The following is a 15073-nucleotide window of genomic DNA, read 5'->3' on the forward strand; positions in this document are numbered from 1 at the left end:
CGAGGGCCACGTGGTGTGGACAGACAAGACGTTTGTGGGCTAAGGCCCGAACAGCATGCACTTTCCTTGTTTGCAGATGGGATGAGATCAAATTGTTAATCAACACAAAAACGATTTGAAAGGTATGACACGTTATACAAATCTAACTGTAATAATATTAATATCTCAAGATTCTTTCCCATTGATGAAGATTAAGGCAAAATTTTTTTTTTCTCTGTAGAAGAAAATTAAAAAAAATTTTTTTCCATTGTATTGGTAGCATTTGACTTTAAAAAAAAGTTTTACGGGGGGCTTCCCTGGTGGCGCAGTGGTTGAGAGTCCGCCTGCCGATGCAGGGGACATGGGTTCGTGCCCCGGTCCGGGAAGATCCCACATGCTGTGGAGCAGCTGGGCCCGTGAGCCATGGCCACTGAGGCTGCGCGTCCGGAGCCTGTAGCTCCACAACGGGAGAGGCCACAACAGTGAGAGGCCCGCGTACCGCAAAAAAAAAAAAAAAAAGTTTTACGTTTACAGAAAAAAATTGAAATGTACAGAGTTCCCATGTACCCCCTACTTACCCCGATTTCTCATTATTAACATCTTGCATTGATGTGGTACCTTTGTTACAGGTGAGGAGCTGATAGTGATACATTATTATTAACTAAAGCCCATAGATTTCAGTAAGGGGTCACTATTGGTGGTGTACATTCTATGGGTTTTGACAAATGTATAATGACACGTATCCACCATGACGGCATCATACAGAATAATAGTTTCACTGCCCTAAAAATCCCCTGCGCCCCACCTATTCATCCTCCCCTCTCTCCCCCGAACCTCTGATCTTTTTACTGCCGCCATAATTTTGTCTTTTTTAGAATGTCATACAGTATGTATGTATGGATTGGCTTCTTTCATTTAGCTATATGCATTTAAGGTTCTTCCATGTCTTTTCATGGTTTGGTAGCTCATTTTCATTTTTTTATTTATTAATTTCTTTTTGGTGGCTGATTTTTATTGCTGAATTTTATTCCGTTGTCTGGATATACCACAGTTTATTTATCCAGTCACCTATTGAAGGACATCTTGGTTGCTTCCAAGTTTTGGCAATGATGAATAAAACTGGTATAAATATTAGTGTGCCATTGTGTGTGTGTCTGTGTATGTAGGTTTTCAGTCCTCTGGGTAAACACCAAGGAATGTAATTGCTGGATCATATGGTAAGAGTATGTTTCGTTTTGTAAGATACTGGACCATTTTGCAATGAATGAGAGTTCCTGTTGCTCCGCATCCTTGTCAGCTTTTGGTGGTGTTAGTGTTCTGGACTTTGGCCATGTAATAGGCTTGTAGTGGTACTTCATTGCTATCTTAATTTGCAGTTCCTTAATGACATATGACGTTGAGCATCTTTATGCTTATTTGCTTATGCTTATTTGCCATCTGTATATCTTCTTTGGTGAGGTCTCTTGCCCATTTTTAACTGGGTTGTTTGCTTTCTTATTTTTTGAAAAATAGTGTTTTCCCTGTGTAGAATCTTGTTCATTGTCTCTGACTTAGCTGAAGGGATAAGGAAAGATTGTGTGGGTAAGTGGGGGTGATTGGCATGGGATAAGGCCCCCAAACACACATAGTTCTGTTTAGTGCCAAGAAGTTGGGATACCCTTGAAATTAAGAACTTGAGCTTGGAGTTCAAATCCTGGGCGTTGTCACCTACTCACTCAATTCCTATGGCTTTGGGTACATCATTCACCTCTCTGAGCCTCAGTTTGCTCCCCTGTGAAATGGAGCTGTTAAAACCTACTGTGAAAAATGAAGGTGATTCTATAAAGCACTTGGCACCAAGCATGACAAATAGTAAATGCTCAGCAAACGGTGGGTCTTCTCATAGATAATTAGCAGACATACTTTTTGCTTCTCCTATGTGACATTTTGGGTTTCCCTTGTGTCCTAGTCTTTGAGACCCCAGAACCCACTAGAATTCCATTTGTACTTACAGGGAACATTGGGGGGGGTGCATGTGGGGAGCCTGCCATGTCCCAGCAGGTACCCACTTCTCAGCCTCAGCCCTTCCCCAGCCTCCTCTCATTTCCCTATCGGGAGCCCCAGATGTGTTCCACTCATCTCTTCTTGGTCACTCCTTCTATCCACCATGTCCCCTGGGCTCCTGTTTCTCCAAGGCTGGCTATAAGTGTAGGCACCCCAGCTACTACCCATTTTGACTTCTCTGAGGATGAACCCTAGGCCCAGTAGGGATCCTGCTGGTGGCAGTGAGGAAAAGGGAGACAGGCAGGAAAATGACCAGGTTGGTGGGGTCCTCCCAGCAGTGGCTCTAGATTGGCCGGCTCCTGGCTCCTTTAGAGACGGGCCTTGGAGTTGATTTCTGAGGTGGCCTCACCAACATGTCCCCCACCCCTCTCCAGAAAGCCACATGGCCTTTCCCCTCATGCTGGCTTCTCTTCCCAGTCGACACGCATTCTGCTCACCAGGCATCTGCCCTGCCCAGAAATGACCTTGTCTGGGCATTTCCTACAGTACTGAATGGAAGGCTCGGAAACCATCCACATTCCCTGCAGGCTGCTGGGAGACAGGACCGTGCCTTCTAAGGTTCTTTGCAGAGCAGTCAGGCAGGCGGCAGGACTGGCCACAGGCAGAGGGTGAACTCTGCAAAGCCACTGCTCCCTCCCATCAGGGAAACAGCAGTTCAGTGGTTATGATCATAGTGGAGAGTAATAATAGAACTTGATTATAATATGTTATTCTGTTATGAACTGACCTCCTTGGTCGCTGAGAGAGTAAAATGAATTAATACACGTCAAATGCTTAGAACAACTCACACACATTCAGTGTTAAATAAGGATGTCGGGTGGTATTGCCATCATCTGCTCGGACCCTTTCCCCAGGGCACCGCCACTCCCCTTACCCATCTCACAGCTCCTACATGCTTCAGTTCCCTCAGGTGAGCTTCGGGCAGGGGTCCTCAGCCTCCAGGGTCTAATGCCTGATGATCTGAGGTGGAGCTGATGTATAATAATAGAAATAAACTGCATGATAAATAATATAATGTGCTTCAATCATCCCGAAACCATCACCCCACCCCACCCACCCCGGTCCATGGGAAAATTGTCTTCCATGAAACCGGTCCCTGGTGCCAAAAAGGTTGGGGACCACTGGCTTAGGGGATTGAAGGGACGTTTTGGAATGTCCTTAGCTCAAAGGAATGACCTGTTTCTTCAGTTTAGTAAAACGCTGTCATTGATGCTCCCTACCTGTGCTCTGCTGGGTGCTGGGAGTTCCAGGCTAGTAATACTGATGGTGGTGGTGGTGACGATGATGACGATAACTGTGATGATGGTGATGGTGGTGGTGGTGGTGATGATGATTGCAGCCCTGCACCGAGAGCACACAGTGTTACAGGTCCTATGCTAGGTGGGTTACCTGTACCATTTAAATCAGGGTTTCTCTAACTTGGCGCTCTGACATTTTCAGCTGGATAATTTTACGTCGTTGGGGGCTGTGCTGTGCGTTGTAGGATGTGTAGCAGCATCCTGGCCTCTACCCACTGGGTTGTAGCCAGTGGCACCCCTGCCCCCGAGATGTCTCCAGACACCGCCACATGTCTCGTGGGGGAACCAAATCACCCTGATTCAGAACCATTGGTCTAATTTATTCTTCCCAACAGGCTGGGAGGCTGCTACTCATTTTACAGGCGAGACAACCGAGGCTTAGAGAAATGAAGGAAGCTGCCCAAGGTCACTGAGCTAATAGTTCACACAGAGCGAGAATGTAGATCCCAGATACCTGCCCCAAAGAACAGACTCAGAAGGAGCCATCTCCCTTTATTTTTTTGGCAGAAGAAGAGAATTCATCAGCCATTGGCAGGGCCACCTAGGGTACGTGACCAGTGGGACCTGCTTGGTCAGCCCGGGCATCCATTGCCAAATTCATTCAGAGCTAACGAAACCTGTGGCTGCTGCCTATTTTCTGACTTGGTTTGAACCCAAGGAGCTGAATGTACTTATGTGGAGACTGTGTCTGCAGGCCTCCAGCCTTGGCCATGACAGGGACGTCCCACTGCTTCTCCTTCCGTCAGACACAGCCCTGTCGCCCGCAGATACCTGCGGGGAGAAGGAGCAGGTGTGCACGTATTTTTCTGCAAATGGGGCCTCCTAGGCGCATGCTGCCACTGAGGCTGTGAATCTGGGTTTACAGTTTGTATGCCCAAAACACTCGTTTGTAATTTGACTTTTTTTTTTTTTGCGGTACGCGGGCCTCTCACTGCTGCGGCCTCTCCCGTTGCGGAGCAACAGGCTCCGGACGCGCAGGCTCAGCGGCCATGGCTCACGGGCCCAGCCGCTCCGCGGCACGTGGGATCCTCCCGGACCGGGGCACGAACCCGTGTCCCCTGCATCGGCAGGCGGACTCCCAACCACTGCGCCACCAGGGAAGTCCTTACTTTATTATTATTATTTTTTTTCTTACTTTATTTTTTAACACTGGTTTATTATGAAAAATTTTAAATATAAAGCGAAGTTGAAAGAAGTTTGCAGTGTACACCTGTATGCCCACCACTTTAGAGTCTACTATTAACATTTCATCGCACTTCTGTTTTCCTTGTCTGGACCCCAGTTCAGTGTCGTCTCTGGCTGGTGGGTCAGTGAACACACTGTAAATTCTCCATGAGGAGAACACATTCATAACATAGACAGTGGTAATCAGACAATATGGTCTTCATTAACCAGGTTAATAGGGGAGGTAAAGGGTCGTGGATGACCCTACTCACTGTTAAAGCAAAACTAGTGAAAACAAGTTAGTAAGTAGATTGGAAAGTTATTTAGTTAAAAATGTCGTCTAGTATTTAATCCAGGCCATCTGAAAGTATAGAAATACTGCAAGTGCAATAATTTCAAACAATAAAAGTCATACAAATTGTCACACACAAAGAAGGCCACGTGTGTGAAATTCTAGATGACGTCCTCTTTCCCTTTTGTGGAGTCATCCTTTGTCTCAGAAATAAGCAAAGACCTTGGCAGATACTCTCACCCCTTCCTCCACCAACCCCTGCTCCCTCCAGCCCAGATCCCCTGCGGGGAAGTGGGGGCCCTCACAGTCACCCCTTCAGTCCCCTCTCACCTTCCCCGTGTGGGCCTCAGCTTCTGCTTTGGGCAGGGAGGGGATGTTACCCCAGTTGGCACCGTCCTATGAGGCCACAGCACATCATGTATTGCTTGGTATATGTGATTCCAAACAACAGACACCTTGCATCAAAACTGCTGCTTTTTAATTATGAAAACTTTTTAAAGCTTTTTATTTTGGAATTATTTTAGGCTTCCATGAAAGTTGCAAGAATGGTTCAGAGAGTTCCTGCATACCCCTCACCCTACTTGCCCTGTTAACATCTCATATAAGAATATAACCGTTCTCAGTTTTTCCTTATCGTTCATGACCTTCACGTTTCTGTAGAGTCCTGGTCAGTTGTTTTATAGTATGTCCCTCTGTTTGGATTCGTCTGGTATTTTCTCATGATTAGATTGCAGTTAGCATTTCGGGCAAGAATACCACCCAAACGATGTTGTCTTTCTCAGTACATTGTTTCAGGAGGGACGTGATGTCCGTATATCTTATCCCTGGTGATATTAGTCTTGATCACTTGGTTAAGGTCGTGTCTGCCAGCTTTCTCCCCTGTAAAGTTACTGTTTTTTTATTTTGTAATTAATAAATATCCAAGAGAGATACCTTGAGACTATGTAAGTGTCCTGTTTCTCCCCAAACTTTTGCTTACTAATTTTAGTCTCCATCCATGGATCTGGCCCGCAACAGTTATTACTGAGGTGTTTTTTTTTTGTTTTGTTTTTGTTTTTTGCGGTACGCGGGCCTCTCACTGCTGTGGCCTCTCCCGTTGCGGAGCAACAGGCTCCGGACGCGCAGGCCCAGCGGCCATGGCCCACGGGCCCAGCTGCTCCGCGGCACGTGGGATCCTCCCGGACCGGGGCACGAACCCGCGTCCCCTGCATCAGCAGGCGGACCCTCAACCACTGAGCCACCAGGGAAGCCTACTGGGATGTTTTAATGCTGATTCTTCTGTCCCTTCATTCTTTCTGTCCAAGACAGACTGCAGATATATTGCAGGTTCAGTTCCAGACCACTAGGATAAAGCAAATGTTGAAATAAAGTGAGTCACAAATTTTTTGGTTTCCCAGTACACATGAAAGTTATGTTTACGTGATACTGTAGTCTGTTAAGTGTGCAATAGCATTTTGTCTTAAAAAAAAACAATGTACCTACCTCAATTAAAAAAAACTTTATTGCTAAAAGAAGCAAACTATCACCCGAGCCTTCAGCAAGTTGTCGTCTTCTTGCAGTAGTAACATCAAAGATCACTGATCACAGATCACCATCACAAATATAATAATAATGAAACAGTTTGACATATTGTGAGAATCACCAAAATGTAGCACAGAGACACATAGTGAGCAAATGCTGTTGGAAAAATGGCCCCGATAGACGTGCTAGATGCAGGGTTGCCACAAACCTTCAATTTGTTAAGAAACGCGGTATCTGCAAAGCACAATAAAGTGAAGTGCAACGAAACGAGGTGTGCCTGTATTTATTAAATGGGGCCCTTCTGTAAGAGAGAGCTGTCCCCTTTCCCTATTAATTTATGTATTTATTCAATTATTTATATCATAAAGCCTCACAGATATTTATTTTATCTTACGGGTTATAATCCGATACTACTGTTATTTTTTTTGTTGTGCCAAGTGTTCCACCTTTAGCCTTTGAGAGCTCATTATGGAAGTTTTACTGTGAAAGTTTGCAACCCTTACAGAAAAGCTGGACAAACAGTATAAAGAAATCCCTCCACCTAGATTCAGTCGTTCTTAGCATTTGACCATGTTTGCTTTCTCTCTCTCTTTCTCTCCCCTGCCCCTCTCCCGCAGTGTTTTCACAAATGCACCATCTGTTGTTTTTTTTATTATTGAGGTTAATTTGCAGTTAATCTGTCCCCAGGCCACCAGAGGGTGACGGTAAAATGTAAGTGGCCAGTTCCTTGTCCCCTGGAGACTGTGTAGCTGGTTACCCTGTCCAGACCCCCGATTCATTCTTCACTGTGCCCCACCCTTTGTTTTTGAACAGCTGTATTGAGGTATAATTCACATACCACAGAGGTTACCCATGTAAAGTATACACTTTGGTGGGTTTTGGTATATTCGCAGATGGGAGCAGCCATCACCACAGCCAGTTTTAGAACATTTTCATCTCCGCAAAGAGAAACCCCGTATCCTTTAGCTATTACGTGTCTTCCTCCCCATTAAGCCCTAGGCAACTACTAATCTATTTTCTGTCTCTACAGATTCGCCTGTGCTAGACATTTCATATAAATGGAGTCATATGCTGTGTTGTCTTTTGCAGCCAGCTTCTTTTAGTGTAATGTATTTGAGCTTCATAGATGTTGTAGCATGAATCAGCACTTTTTTATGGCCAAATAATATTCCATTGTTGGTTGCACCACATTTTGTTTATCTGTTCACCAGTTGATGGACGTTTGGGTTGTTTCTGCCTTTTGGCTAGTGTGAATAGTGCTGCTATGAACGTTTGTGTACAAGTTTTTGTTTGAAAACCTGTTTTCAGTTCTCTTGGGTATATACCTACGATTAGAATTGCTGGGTCATGTTGTAATTCTATATTTAAATGTTTGAGGAACTGTCAAACTGTTTTCCACAGTGGCAGCACCACTTTACGTTCACACCAGCAATGAATGAGGGTTCCCATTTCTCTACATCCTTGCTAACACATGTTATTTTCCATTCTTAAAACTATAGGGGCTTCCCAGGTGGCGCAGTGGTTGAGAGTCCGCCTGCCGATGTAGGGGATGCGGGTTCGCGCCCCGGTCCGGGAAGATCCCACATGCCGCGGAGCGGCTGGGCCCGTGAGCCATGGCCGCTGAGCCTGCGCGTCCGGAGCCTGTGCTCCGCAACGGGAGAGGCCACAACAGTGAGAGGCCCGCGTACCGCAAAAAAAAAAAAAAAAAAAAAGTATAGCCGTCCTAGTGGATGTGAAGTGGTATCTCACTGTGGTTTGGGCTTGATGGCTAATGATGTGGAGCATCTTTTCACGCGCTTTTAGGCACGTGTATATCTCCTTTGGAGAAATGTCTATTCAAGTCCTTTACCCATTTTTTAACTGAGTTGTCTTTTTATTTTTATTTTAACTGAGTTCTTTATATTTTCTGGATACTAGCCCTTTATCAGATAGGTGATTTGCAAATATTTTTTTTTCCGTTCTGAGTTATCTTTTCACCTTCTTTTTTTCCATTTTATGAATCATTTCTATTGCACTCTACATGGCCATTTGAAACTATTCCTGTTTGGGTGCATTAAGGACAATTTAACTACAAACATACATATCTTTTGTTGCACAAGTGAACACATTTTGAGGGGTGAAAACATTTCCAAGACCAGAGTGGCAGCTTTTTTAGCATCCTTACCTTCCAGGGTTACATAGTCATATACTCAACTTTAAAGATTCACACCCATGAGAAAAAGGTGGGTTGTGCTGGCTGTATGGGCCTGGGTAGCAAAGTACCGGCAACGAAGCCACCCATTTTGTTCAAAATCTTGAAAGGCAACGTTTATTAATAGACATTTGTATTTTTCTCTCAAACACCCAAGATAGACCCGAGCTATAAAAATCAGGACAATAATTTGAATCAGGTTTACAGAAGTAGGGAAGTTACAGGAAGTAAGAGATGGAAAGCAATAATAATTCTGTTTATGAAATTTAATAAAAGGTGTGTATGGTGAGCCTTTGTTCTTTTAATATTTTTCTATAAATATACCATGAAAATATTGAAATAGACGTATGCTCAGGAAAACATTTAGGATTAGCATTGGTTCTTCGGTGCACAAAATTTTTGAATGTCGATGACATCCACTTTATTTTTTTTCTTTCGCTGCTTATGCTTTTGGTGTGTGAAGGGGTATCCCATTGTGGTTTGGGTTTGCATTCTCATATCTAAGAACCCACTGCCAAATCTGAGGTCGTGAAGATTTGCCCCTCTATTAACTTCTAAGCGCTTTATAGTTTTAGCTCTTACTTTATAGTTTTAGCTCTTACCAGCTCTTTGATCCATTTAGAGTCCATTTTAGTGTGCTGTAAGGGTCTAAGTTCATTCTCTTGCATGTGGTTGCCCAGTTTTCATAGCACCATTTGTTGAAAAGACTCTTCTTTCTTCACTGAGTGGTCTTGACACTCTTGTTGAAAAATCAGTTGATCACAGATGTATGGGTTTATTTCTGGACTCTCAATTCTATTCTGGTGCACGTGTTTTGAGTGTCATCTGGGCACGAGGTGTGTCCTGCTCTCAGGGAGTGTTTGGTCCAGAAGGTGAGGTCAGACGCTTTCGTAAACCACCCAAAACTGGGAAGTGCTGAGAAGAGGTAAAAAGTGTTCGTGGAGATGCCGAGGAGGGAGTCGTTGCTTCAGGCTGGGGCAATGGGTGTGGACTGGGGAGCAGCAGGGGGGCTGCCTGGAGGAGGCCTGGGCTTAGTTACAGGATATGATGCCAAGTGTTTCTGTTTGTCTGGAGATAAATTTGGCAAGGTGGCGTAGAGCCTGTGGATGGCCGTGCACTCCCAAGTGAGGACATTGGGCTTGATTTAGAAGTGTCTGAGCAGAGCTGGGCCTTTGCAGGGCCCCTCTGGTGGTGGGGAAGGCTGGGTCGGGGTTGGGGGGGGGGGTAGCCAGGATGCAGGGGAACCACTTAGGATCGTAGGGTGACTGAGCTCTGCGTGAGCTCCTGGGTCAGGCAGTGGGAATGGTGGGGAACAAGGGGCTGTCAGAGACCTGTGGCTTCAAGCCGCTCTGCCCTGTGGGCATAGGGGGGGCACAGCAGCGCTTGAGCACCTGCTGCCCTTCTCCCGGGCCTCGCACCTCTAATCCCAGCCACTGGCTGCCTGCTCTGGGAAACCCACGCCAGCCTGCATCCTCTGTGGTACCTCCGGCTCTGCTCCGGCCCAGGTAACTCTGAGCCTTCTCAGAACTCCTCTTCGTCCAGTTCCTGCAGGTCTCGGTTTCTGTGAACTTCTGGCACATTCCTGAGTGCTGGGAGCATGGGCGAGGCTTGGAGAATGCGCCCTGGCGTATTGCTTTCATTAGGTGCTACACGCTGCAGCCAGGGCTCCTTGGGGGCAGAGAGGGTGACAGAAAGTGCCAGGAGCCAGCTGCGTGGCCTTGAGCGAGTGGCTGCACCTCTCGAGCGTCAGGTCTCAAGCCTCTTCTCTGGAAGGGGATGACGGCATGCCATGCCCTTGGGGTTGTGATGCGTCTCACTTGGTCAGCCTGTGGCCAGCACGTGGCAGGTAGGCAGTACCCTGCAAAGTCGGCCGCCTTGCCTTCCCAGTCAAGCAGCTCAGGGCCAGGCTGCACATGGGCAGCGAATTTTGATTTGCGGGCTCCTTCTAAAAGCCTCCAAAACTACCTGCGCAATGCCGGTGGTCCTGTTCGGCCTTCTCCCCCCTCACCTTCTCTGTACCAAGCCACATTCTGGGGGTGGTCCCCGCTCTCACTCTCAGATGGCCTTCTGCCTGGCTTGAGTCCTTGGCAGTCCTCACCGTGGTCGTCCGTGATGGGCACCCCCAGTTCTTTGGGGTCTTAACCTCTGCCAGAGGAACAGGGCATGTGCAGAGAAGTTGACAGCTGGCACCTGGGCAGCGCGTACTTAACCTTGGAGCTGGAACAGGGAACCGTCTGTTTGTGTTTCCATGAATGAGAGAAGACAGCTGGCCACAGATAGCAGCGAGGTCAGCAGGGGTTGCCTTGCCTCCTGGCTTTATGCAAACAGCCAGGGCCAGGGTCCCCGCCCTGGCTCCGGGGAAGTAGGCAGAAGAAGTGGGCTGAAGGACCTGGCAGAGCCTGAGAAGAGCCACCTAGAGCTGGTATCCTGGCAGGGTTGTCAGAGGCCGCTGCTCCCGGGACCTGAGCACACGGAGGACCACCCTGTCGTCACACCTGAGGCTTGGGTGAGAAGGGGTGGGCCTCTTTTCCTTCCAGAGGCTTCTCTGCTTCATGGAGAGGTTTCTCTTGGGCTCCTCCAATAAGCAACTCTCAGGTGTGAGCTGAAATCAGATTTCCTTTGCAAAAACTCTGTTTGCTTGGGACTTTCCACACAAATTGCTAAGATGGAAACAGGCTTATATTTCTGTGTGAAAAGACAGCCTTCACACCCCTCAGTGTGCACCCCAAGCCAGGTGCCTGGCAGCCCCTGGGATGGACGACTTGGGCATTTTCTGTGCAGAGTCCCCCGAGCCACGGACACCTGCTCACCCTGAAGGCTCGATTTTATTCTGGTAACCTTTGAGCTGAGTTTCAGTTCCATCTCCTGTTCTTTATTTTTTGTGCCATCGACTTCTTTTTTTTTTTTTAATTTTTTTTAAAAAAATTTATTTATTTATCTTTGGCTGCGTTGGGTCTTCGTTGCTGCACTCGGGCTTTCTCTAGTTGCAGCAAGCAGGGGCTACTCTTCGTTGCAGTGTGTGGGCTTCTCATCGCGGTGGCTTCTCTTGTTGCAGAGCACGGGGCTCTAGGCGGGCAGGCTTCAGTAGTTGTGGCACGTAGGCTCAGTAGTTGTGGCGCACGGGCTTTGTTGCTCCACGGCATGTGGGATCTTCCTGGACCAGGGCTCAAACCCGTGTTCCCTGAATTGGCAGACGGATTCTTAACCATTGCGCCACCAGGGAAGCCCGCCATAGACTTCTTTCTTGACAGTCTGGTGAATGCTATGGAACGTTTCTCAGAATAATGGCTCTAAATGCACAAACAGGATTACAGAGGATGCCAATTATATTGACTTATCATTATCAGAATTTTTTTTAAAAACAAGCTTTTGATACAGTAACCTATGTACTTATTCTTTTTTTTTAATTTATTTTATTTATGTATTTATTTTGGCTGTACCAGGTCTCAGTTGCAGCATGCAGGATCTTTTAGTGGCAACATGCAGGCTCATAGTTGCGGCATTGCAGACTTCTGAGTTGTGGCATGCGGATTGTTAGTTGCGGCATGCATGTGGGATCTAGTTCCCTGACCAGGAATTGAACCCAGGCCCCCTGATTGGGAGCGTGTAGTCTTACCCACTGGACCACCAGGGAAGTCCCTGTGCTGCTTTTTTGAATCACTAAGTAAACAGCCTTGCGGCAGGTCTAATCACTATTGTGATTTTAAAGTGGTGGTGAGCATGAATAGCCTTTCGAGGTATGTGCGGCTCAGTATTGTGGTATGAAAATATCTGTGATTCTACCAATGACGAAGACGCAGGTCCTTTTAGAGTGACTGGTGCATTGCCTATGTTCACAATGAAAGGAAATAGGTAACTGCAGTTATAGGTTAATGAAAACGAGGATACGGTTTGTTCCCATCCAAGTTCATGGCTCCCTTGTTAAGAACTCCCAAGACAAGCAATGACCAAAGGGGACTGTCTTCCTGAATCCACTTTTTGCATCAACCATGACAACTCCCTGTTTTAGATGTAAACCCCTCTCCTGGTCCTGAGGACCCCAGAAACTCCAGGGGGCATTTTAAACCAGCTTAAGCATCTATGTGTACATAAAGGTCCCACCATGTCTTCTGTCCCCACCCCCAAAGTAGGGCTCTGGGTTCTCTTTTCCCCATGTATTATGGGTTGAATTGTGTCCCCCAAGGGGACATGTTGAAGTCCTAATGCCCAGAACCTCAGAATGTGACCTTATTTGGAAATAGGGGCGTTGCCAGTGTAATTAGTTAAGATGAGGTCATATCGGAATCTCCTTTGGTCTTAATCCAACATGATAGAAACACAGGGAGACGGCCACGTGGAGACACAGAGGGAAGAATGCCATGTGAAGATGAAGACAGAGACTGGCGCAAAGCAGCCATGAGCCAAGGAACACCCAGCATTGCCAGCAGACAGCAGAAGCTAAGGGAGATGCTTCTCTAGACAGATTCTTCTCTGGATCTTGCAGAGAGAGCTTGGCTTTGCCCACATCTCGGTTTTGGACTTCCAGGCTCTAAGACTGTTGTAAGCCTCCTAGCTCGTGGCACCTGGTTACAGCGGCTGTCGGAGACTAATACCACATCGTCCAACGGGGACTGGAGCACTGCTCTGGGCGCGGCAGCCAGCCTACGAGACTTCCCTCCTTCCCGTGTGTTTGAGGGTGAGTCCTGCCTGAGGAGTCTGGTTGCCCTGGAGTTGGCCGCCATCACCTATGTGATCGTCTTGATCTGGGACCTCCACCTGCTCTGTTTCAGGCCTTTTAGAAATGACAGAAGTGAGCTGTGCCTCTGGGGACACGTAGGCAGAGCTTGCGGCTGTTAAAATCGGAGGGCTGGCCCCTGAAGTGAGAGGGGTAAGAAGTGGGATGCTTTGCATCTCACTTCGGTTGGAGGCTGCAAGTACTGTTGCAGCCTGGAAGTGAGAAAACAGTTTCAGTGAGACAAAGAGACGGGCAGGGATTTGGGTCCACTGGAGTGGGCATTTGGGGTGAGGATTTACTTCCCCGGGGAGAAGACCCCTGCAGCGGTATGTGGGGCTCCTACCTGTGCACCTTGTGAGGCCTTCTAGGGGGTACAGGGAGCTGTCCCGGCTCGCCCTGCAGTCGGCTGAGGTGTGGCCCGTGCCTGGTGCAGAGTCAACACTCAGAGCTTGTTTGTTGAATGAATGAATGAGGGCAACGAAGACAAAAGCAGTGCCACTTGTCTTTCTGAGGCCAGCAGCCCACTCGGCCCTGTGCCTCAGTGGGGATGTGCCCAGGGGCGTCTAGGATGGACTGCTTTTTGCAGGGCATAGACAGGAAAGGCTGCAGGAATCTGAGCTAGGGCTGAGGGGTCTTAGAGAGCCCCACCCGAGAGGAGGAACCTGAGTGGGCCATGAGGACAGGTAGGGTGCCCTCACTTGTCTGACTCTTCCTAAGTCACCCTTAGAAAAATGCTCCAGAAGTAAATTCACCTGTAATCCCAAACCCTGCTCTCTGACACACGAACTCTGCATTTTCCTTGTGGGCCCATGACTGTTATATTGTGTGTCTATGATGTGGTCTACACGTCTTGCACTTACTCTTGCTGTAAACCCTTTTCCAGATCACTTGTCATTTTTAACGTTGACTGTGACATTGTGCCGGCTGGGCTACTGTTGACCATTCAAGAGTTAGAGCCCTTTGGGGATTTCCAACTTTTTTTTTTTTTAATATTTATTTATTTATTTGGCTGCGTCGGGTCTTAGTTGCCTCACGCAGGATCTTCAGTTGCGGCATGCAGGCGGGATCTTAATTCCCTGAGCGGGTATCAAACCCGGGCCCCCTGCATTGGGAGTGTGGAGCCTTACCCACTGGACCCCCAGGCAAGTCCCTTCCCACAGTTTTAGTTGGTATAAACTGCTTTGCAGAGTGGGCCTGAGGCAGGATAGGTGAGACCTGCTCAGTGCAGGGGCCTGCGTGTGGCTGGGAGGAAGGTTAAGGGGCGGGGGGAGGTCACAGTGCCCAGCCTTTAATTCTAGGCTAGGGATGCTGGGCTTTATTCCACGGGCTGTGGTAAACTCCCGAAGGTCAGTATTCATTCTGTAAAGGTGGACCTGCGTCCTGTGTCCTGAGAGCTGCATTCTTCGTCGAGTTAACAGAAGTAAAGACCCACCCGCTCCAGGACACAGAGTGGAGTGAAATGCTGAGGGGAGACAAAGGGGGTCAATTCCGAGTTGGGGTTCGGTGGGGAGGAGAATCCCCAGAGGGTTGGTGCTGGGCCTCTGCAGGTAGACAGTATACAGGGAAGGCGGGTCACGGGAGAACTTCCAGAAACAAAGCTGAGTAGACAGAACACATCCAGACTCCCAGTGACGAGAGTGTGGACCCTGCGGAGGGATGTGGTGGCAGGTGAGACCGGAAGGGTAGTTTGGGCCAGATCATGGATGGCCTTAGTGCAGCTTGGGTTTTTCCCTTTGACACTGGGGAGCCATTGAAGGTTTAGAGCAAGGGAATTGCATGGTCTGACCTACACTTTAAGGATGATCTCTCTGGCTACAAGTGAAGGGGGTGAGGTGAGCCTCAGGAGGTCCAAAGGCCAACTGGGAAGCTTT

This window comes from Phocoena phocoena, chromosome 19, assembly GCF_963924675.1.
Source record: "Phocoena phocoena chromosome 19, mPhoPho1.1, whole genome shotgun sequence".
Taxonomy (NCBI): Eukaryota; Metazoa; Chordata; class Mammalia; order Artiodactyla; family Phocoenidae; genus Phocoena; species Phocoena phocoena.